At 57.9% G+C, this 7500-nt stretch overlaps 1 non-coding gene across 1 annotated transcript; it reads left to right on the top strand.

The window, feature by feature from the left end:
* Positions 1-4916: 4916 nt before the first annotated feature.
* On the top strand, positions 4917-6903 carry LOC148345664 (18S ribosomal RNA). Its single transcript, XR_015848558.1, has one exon. It is a non-coding gene; the product is annotated as an 18S ribosomal RNA (ribosomal RNA).
* The last annotated feature ends 597 nt before the right edge of the window (positions 6904-7500 follow it).

Raw genomic sequence — 7500 nt, 5'->3', positions numbered from 1 at the left:
CCAAACGGCAGCCCGGTTTTGAGCCACTAGTGTCGGCCTATAAGTCCCCAAACACCGGCCCGGTTTTACGACCACTAGTCCCCCAACACTAGCCCGGGATTCAGCCACTAGTGGCGGGCACAATTCCCCAAACACCGGCCCGGATTTCAGCCACTAGTGGCGGGCACAAGTCCCCCAACACTAGCCCAGTTCTCAGCCACTAGTGGCGGGCACAATTCCCCAAACACCGGTCCGATAATACGCGCGCATATCCCCAAACACCGGCCCGATAATACGCGCACAATTCCCCAAACACCGGCGCGGATTTCAGCCACTATTGGCGGGCACAAGTCCCCCAACACTAGCCCGGGATTCAGCCACTAGTGGCGGGCACGATTCCCCAAACACCGGTCCGATAATACGCGCGCATATCCCCAAACACCGGCCCGATAATACGCGCACAATTCCCCAAACACCGGCGCGGATTTCAGCCACTAGTGGCGGGCACAAGTCCCCCAACACTAGCCAAGTTCTCAGCCACTAGTGGCGGGCACAATTCCCCAAACACCGGCCCGATAATACGCGCACAATTCCCCAAACACCGGCGCGGATTTCAGCCACTATTGGCGGGCACAAGTCCCCCAACACTAGCCCGGGATTCAGCCACTAGTGGCGGGCACGATTCCCCAAACACCGGTCCGATAATACGCGCGCATATCCCCAAACACCGGCCCGATAATACGCGCACAATTCCCCAAACACCGGCGCGGATTTCAGCCACTAGTGGCGGGCACAAGTCCCCCAACACTAGCCAAGTTCTCAGCCACTAGTGGCGGGCACAATTCCCCAAACACCGGTCCGATAATACGCGCGCATATCCCCAAACACCGGCCCGATAATACGCGCACAATTCCCCAAACACCGGCGCGGATTTCAGCCACTAGTGGCGGGCACAAGTCCCCCAACACTAGCCCGGGATTCAGCCACTAGTGGCGGGCACAATTCCCCAAACACCGGTCCGATAATACGCGCGCATATCCCCAAACACCGGCCCGATAATACGCGCACAATTCCCCAAACACCGGCGCGGATTTCAGCCACTATTGGCGGGCACAAGTCCCCCAACACTAGCCCGGGATTCAGCCACTAGTGGCGGGCACGATTCCCCAAACACCGGTCCGATAATACGCGCGCATATCCCCAAACACCGGCCCGATAATACGCGCACAATTCCCCAAACACCGGCGCGGATTTCAGCCACTAGTGGCGGGCACAAGTCCCCCAACACTAGCCAAGTTCTCAGCCACTAGTGGCGGGCACGATTCCCCAAACACCGGTCCGATAATACGCGCGCATATCCCCAAACACCGGCCCGATAATACGCGCACAATTCCCCAAACACCGGCGCGGATTTCAGCCACTAGTGGCGGGCACAAGTCCCCCAACACTAGCCCGGGATTCAGCCACTAGTGGCGGGCACAATTCCCCAAACACCGGTCCGATAATACGCGCGCATATCCCCAAACACCGGCCCGATAATACGCGCACAATTCCCCAAACACCGGCGCGGATTTCAGCCACTATTGGCGGGCACAAGTCCCCCAACACTAGCCCGGGATTCAGCCACTAGTGGCGGGCACGATTCCCCAAACACCGGTCCGATAATACGCGCGCATATCCCCAAACACCGGCCCGATAATACGCGCACAATTCCCCAAACACCGGCCCGGATTTCAGCCACTAGTGGCGGGCACAAGTCCCCCAACACTAGCCAAGTTCTCAGCCACTAGTGGCGGGCACGATTCCCCAAACACCGGTCCGATAATACGCGCGCATATCCCCAAACACCGGCCCGATAATACGCGCACAATTCCCCAAACACCGGCCCGGATTTCAGCCACTAGTGGCGGGCACAAGTCCCCAAACACTAGCCAAGTTCTCAGCCACTAGTGGCGGGCACAATTCCCCAAACACCGGTCCGATAATACGCGCGCATATCCCCAAACACCGGCCCGATAATACGCGCACAATTCCCCAAACACCGGCCCGATAATACGCGCGCAATTCCCCAAACACCGGCCCGATAATACGCGCGCAATTCCCCAAACACCGGCCCGATAATACGCGCACATTTCCCCAAACACCGGCGCGGATTTCAGCCACTATTGGCGGGCACAAGTCCCCCAACACTAGCCCGGGATTCAGCCACTATTGGCGGGCACAAGTCCCCCAACACTAGCCCGGGATTCAGCCACTAGTGGCGGGCACGATTCCCCAAACACCGGCCCGGCGCTGAGTTTATGGCCTCCGAAAGGCCCATACATTCAGACGGGTCCATGTATTTTCAGTTTTCCGTAGCAGGTGTGATTGTTTGTTTAATTAGGTAGTTTGTGTTGGTGACGGTGTTCCTAACTGTGGTGGCTTGTTTGTAGAATGTGGGGCCCTGCGTTTGTGTTATGTTGATTTCTGGTAATTTACTTTTTACTAAGTAGTCTTTCAGGTTTTTGTTTCTTTTAAAGGCTGAGATGATTTTGTAATCTTGGATTATGCTTGTGTTCTGTAGTGTCTGATTTATATTTTGTCCATTCATTCAGACGGGTCCATGTATTTTCAGCGACAGCCGCAGTACCGCCAAAATCCATGCAGCGGCGCTGGATTTATGGCCTCCGAAAGGCCCATTCATTCAGACGGGTCCATGTATTTTCAGCGACAGCCGCAGTACCGCCAAAATCCATGCAGAGGCGCTGAGTTTATGGCCTCCGAAAGGCCCATTCATTCAGACGGGTCCATGTATTTTCAGCGACAGCAGCAGTACCGCCAAAATCCATGCAGCGGCGCTGTATTTATGGCCTCCGAAAGGCCCATTCATTACCAACGGGGCTGCAGTAGCATCCCGCGGCCACGCAGGGGCAGATATTGTGAGGGAATTACATGGTAGTGGACGGAGCGCCCATGCATTTCCAATGGGAGTGCAGTACCTCAAAAATCCGCTCCAAGCCACCGAACTTGAGGGCCCGACGTTCCCTCAACACTAGCCCAGTGCAATCGACATTTCGTTCTGTGTACATTGTTACACAGAATGACAATACAAGGGAATTATTATTATTATTATTATTATTATGTATTCAGCCACTAGTGGCGGGCACAATACCCCAAACACTGGCCCGGCGCTGGCTGAGTTTATGGCCTCCGAAAGGCCCATACATTCAGACGGGTCCATGTATTTTCAGTTTTCCGTAGCAGGTGTGATTGTTTGTTTAATTAGGTAGTTTGTGTTGGTGACGGTGTTCCTAACTGTGGTGGCTTGTTTGTAGAATGTGGGGCCCTGCGTTTGTGTTATGTTGATTTCTGGTAATTTACTTTTTACTAAGTAGTCTTTCAGGTTTTTGTTTCTTTTAAAGGCTGAGATGATTTTGTAATCTTGGATTATGCTTGTGTTCTGTAGTGTCTGATTTATATTTTGTCCATTCATTCAGACGGGTCCATGTATTTTCAGCGACAGCCGCAGTACCGCCAAAATCCATGCAGCGGCGCTGAGTTTATGGCCTCCGAAAGGCCCATTCATTCAGACGGGTCCATGTATTTTCAGCGACAGCCGCAGTACCGCCAAAATCCATGCAGCGGCGCTGGGTTTATGGAATCCGAAAGGCCCATTCATTCAGACGGGTCCATGTATTTTCAACGACAGCCGCAGTACCGCCAAAATCCATGCAGCGGCGCTGTATTTATGGCCTCCGAAAGGCCCATTCATTCCCAACGGGGCAGCAGTAGCATCGCGCGGCCACGCGGGGGCAGATATTGTGAGGGAATTACATTGTAGTGGACGGAGCGCCCATGTATTCCTATGGGCAATGCATTTCCAATGGGAGTGCAGTACCTCAAAAATCCGCTAGAGGGCCCCGAACTTGAGGGCCCGGCGTTCCCTCAAGTGCCGATTTTATACCCCCTTCTCCAGCCGACAGCCAGAATTATATTAGGGACTCGCAATTTTGAGAGGTGAGCACCAGGGCTAATCAGCGGCCACCCGTGACCATTGAGTCCGACAGAGCAGAGGCTAGGGGCGGCCTCGCATCTCGCAATTACCGAGGGAAGATGCCGGTTCTCGAAAAATTTCTAAGTTTTTCAAATTTTAAAGTATTGAAGTATTTAGGGCGCTTCCCGCGGCCCTGGCTTTTGCATGTACCCCTCTAAGCTCCGGTTCTCGAAAAATGTCTAAGTTTTTCAAACTTTAAAGTATTGAAGCCGGACTTCCGCGGAGGCTGACAGGGGGCCTCCATCGAAGCACCCTTCACCCCCGGGTGAGCCGGCGTCGGCCCACGGGCCTGCCGGTTCCCCAACTGAGCGATTGGCACACGAGACCCGCCTCGGAGGGCCCACGTCGGCCGGCGCAAGCCGGTGTTCGGGCGTGCGGCTCCTCCGGCTTTGCGGGTCAAGCTCCAGCGCCGAGGATACTAGGCAAACGTTGGGCCCCCCCGAGCCGAGTGGATACCCGCCTCAGAAAGAGCTGGGGCGGTACGTACGGACGGCCTCACTAAGAGGGAACGGAAGCTACTAAAGCACACGTATAACTGTCCGATGTGCGAACGAAAGTGAGGCCGGACGAATCCGATACGAGTTACGAGTGAGGCGGGATCCACGGCTGGCACTCGCGGGGCCCTCTTGCGAAACCATGCCTCGGCGTGAACCTTTTGGCGGCAGAACCAAGACGAACCGAGGTCGAGCTTCCGTCTCGAGCCACACCCAGACGTCCGACCGTCGCGGAGCCCGACGCCACGCGTGCTAGGGCTCCGCGCGAAACATCGTTTCACGACACCCGCTCGTCAGCCCGTCCGAACGTATACGAGTGTCGCGCGGCCCCCCGGGCCCGGCTGTAGCCACAGCCTCGTCCCGGACCAGGGCCGCACCGCCACCAGCAGCGCCCCCCCGGCGGCAGACGCACTCTGGTTGATCCTGCCAGTAGCATATGCTTGTTTTCAAGATTAAGCCATGCATGTCTAAGTACGAATGGCCAGTACAGTGAAACTGCGAACGGCTCATTAAATCAGTTATGGTTCCTTTGATCGCTCCACCGTTACTTGGATAACTGTGGCAAATCCAGAGCTAATACATGCAAACGAGCGCCGACTCGCGGGCGGGGCTCCGGCCTCGCCCCGGGGACGCGTGCATTTATCAGACACAAAAACCCACGCGGTGTCCGGCGGGCGGGGGCTCAGCCGTCGCGCGCGTCCCCCGCGTCCGGCCTCCGCCTCTCCGGGCGGGGGCGTAAGCGGCGCGGGCGGCTCCGCGCGCGCCGGTCCTCGTTCCGCCGGCCCGGCCCCCCCTTTGTGTTGACTCAGGATAACCTCGTGCCGATCGCTCGCCCACCCGAGGCGGCGACGACTCATTCGAATGTCTGCCCTATCAACTTTCGATGGTAGACTCTGCGCCTACCATGGTGACCACGGGTAACGGGGAATCAGGGTTCGATTCCGGAGAGGGAGCATGAGAAACGGCTACCACATCCAAGGAAGGCAGCAGGCGCGCAAATTACCCACTCCCGACACGGGGAGGTAGTGACGAAAAATAACAATACGGGACTCGTTCGAGTCTCCGTAATTGGAATGAGCCGAACACAAACCCATCGGCCAGCATCCATTGGAGGGCAAGTCTGGTGCCAGCAGCCGCGGTAATTCCAGCTCCAATAGCGTATTTTAAAGTTGCTGCAGTTAAAAAGCTCCTAGTTGGACCCCGGGACGCGAGCTGACGGTCCGCCGCGAGGCGTGCATCCGTCTGTCCCAGCCCCTGCCTCTCGGCAAAAGCCCCCGTGATGCCCTTCGCTGGGTGTCACTCGCGGGGCCCGAAGCGTTTACTTTGAGGAAATTAGAGTGTTCAAAGCAGGCCACACGGCCGCCCCTGCATATCGCAGCTGGGAATAATGGAATAGGACTCCGGTTCTATTTTGTGGGTTGTCATGAACTGGGGCCATGATTAAGAGGGACGGCCGGGGGCATTCGTACTGCGCCGCTAGAGGTGAAATTCTTGGACCGGCGCAAGACGGACGAGAGCGAAAGCATTTGCCAAGAATGTTTTCATTAATCAAGAACGAAAGTCGGAGGTTCGAAGACGATCAGATACCGTCCTAGTTCCGACCATAAACGATGCCGACTCGCGATCCGGCGGCGTTATTCCCATGACCCGCCGAGCAGCACCCGGGAAACCGACCAAGTGTCTGGGTTCCGGGGGGAGTATTGTTGCAAAGCTGAAACTTAAAGGAATTGACGGAAGGGCACCACCAGGAGTGGAGCATGCGGCTTAATTTGACTCAACACGGGAAACCTCACCCGGCCCGGACACGGAAAGGATTGACAGATTGAAGGCTCTTTCTCGATACCGTGGGTGGTGGTGCATGGCCGTTCGTAGTTGGTGGAGCGATTTGTCTGGTTAATTCCGATAACGAACGAGACTCAAACATACTAAATAGTACCGCGGCCCCCCGCGCGGTCGGCGGCAGAAAACTTCTTAGAGGGACAAGTGGCTCTCAGCCACACGAGAATGAGCAATAACAGGTCTGTGATGCCCTTAGATGTCCGGGGCTGCACGCGCGCCACACTGAGCGTATAAGCGCGTCGTCTATCCCCGCGCCGGCAGGCGCGGGTAATCCTATGAACCCCGCTCGTGACAGGGCCTGGGGATTGCAATTATTTCCCACCAACGAGGAATTCCCAGTAAGCGCGGGTCATTAGCCTGCGTTGATTAAGTCCCTGCCCTTTGTACACACCGCCCGTCGCTACTACCGATCGGATGGCTTAGTGAGGTCCTCGGATAGTCCCCGCCGGGGCCGGCCCCGGCTCCGGCGGTGTGCCAGAAGACGGTCGAACTTGACTATCTAGAGGAAGTAAAAGTCGTAACAAGGTTTCTGTAGGTGAACCTGCAGAAGGATCATTAACGTACGAGCGGCAGCAGATCCGCCTCGGTACACCCCCGACGAGCCAGACGCCGAGGGCGGCGGGTCGTCGCAGGCGGAGGAAGAGGGTAGACCGGGACGGGACGGGACGGGGGGCGCGGCGCGGGTCACTCCCGGGCCGCGCGTCGGAGCGAGTTCGGCGGGCGCCACGCGGCGCGGCGCGACGCGAGAAAAGGCGGCGGGCGATGTCGCGCTACCTCCGTGCGAGCGGGGTAGCGCGCTCGTCCGACGACCCCAGTAGCGCGGCGCGGCGCGACGACAGGCGACCGCCAGCGACGGGCGAAAGGCGGCGGCCGTGCGCGGGACCCCCGTAACCGGGGAATCCCCCTATGCCGACGACCCTAGCTCGGCGCGGTTCTCGCGCTTCCGGCGCGCGCTTCCGGGGCGGCACTCGCCTCGACGACCTCCCGTCCTTTAAAGGTAACGGTTCGGGCCGGCGCCCCGGCGTCCGTCCGCCCGTCGGTGTCGCGTGTCCGTGCGGCGCGGGGCTGCTCTCGGCGAGGGTCGCCGAGCAAGCGGATCCCCGCACGGATCACAACGGCCGTATGGCGGCGGCGTCGGGACGCCCGCCCGAGACG

This window comes from Urocampus carinirostris, unplaced genomic scaffold, assembly GCF_059441175.1.
Source record: "Urocampus carinirostris isolate Australia breed hairy pipefish unplaced genomic scaffold, RoL_Ucar_1.0 HiC_scaffold_36, whole genome shotgun sequence".
NCBI classification, from domain to species: Eukaryota; Metazoa; Chordata; class Actinopteri; order Syngnathiformes; family Syngnathidae; genus Urocampus; species Urocampus carinirostris.
The sequence above is the reverse complement of the archived record's forward strand: the minus strand, read 5'-3'. Positions and strand labels throughout refer to the sequence as shown.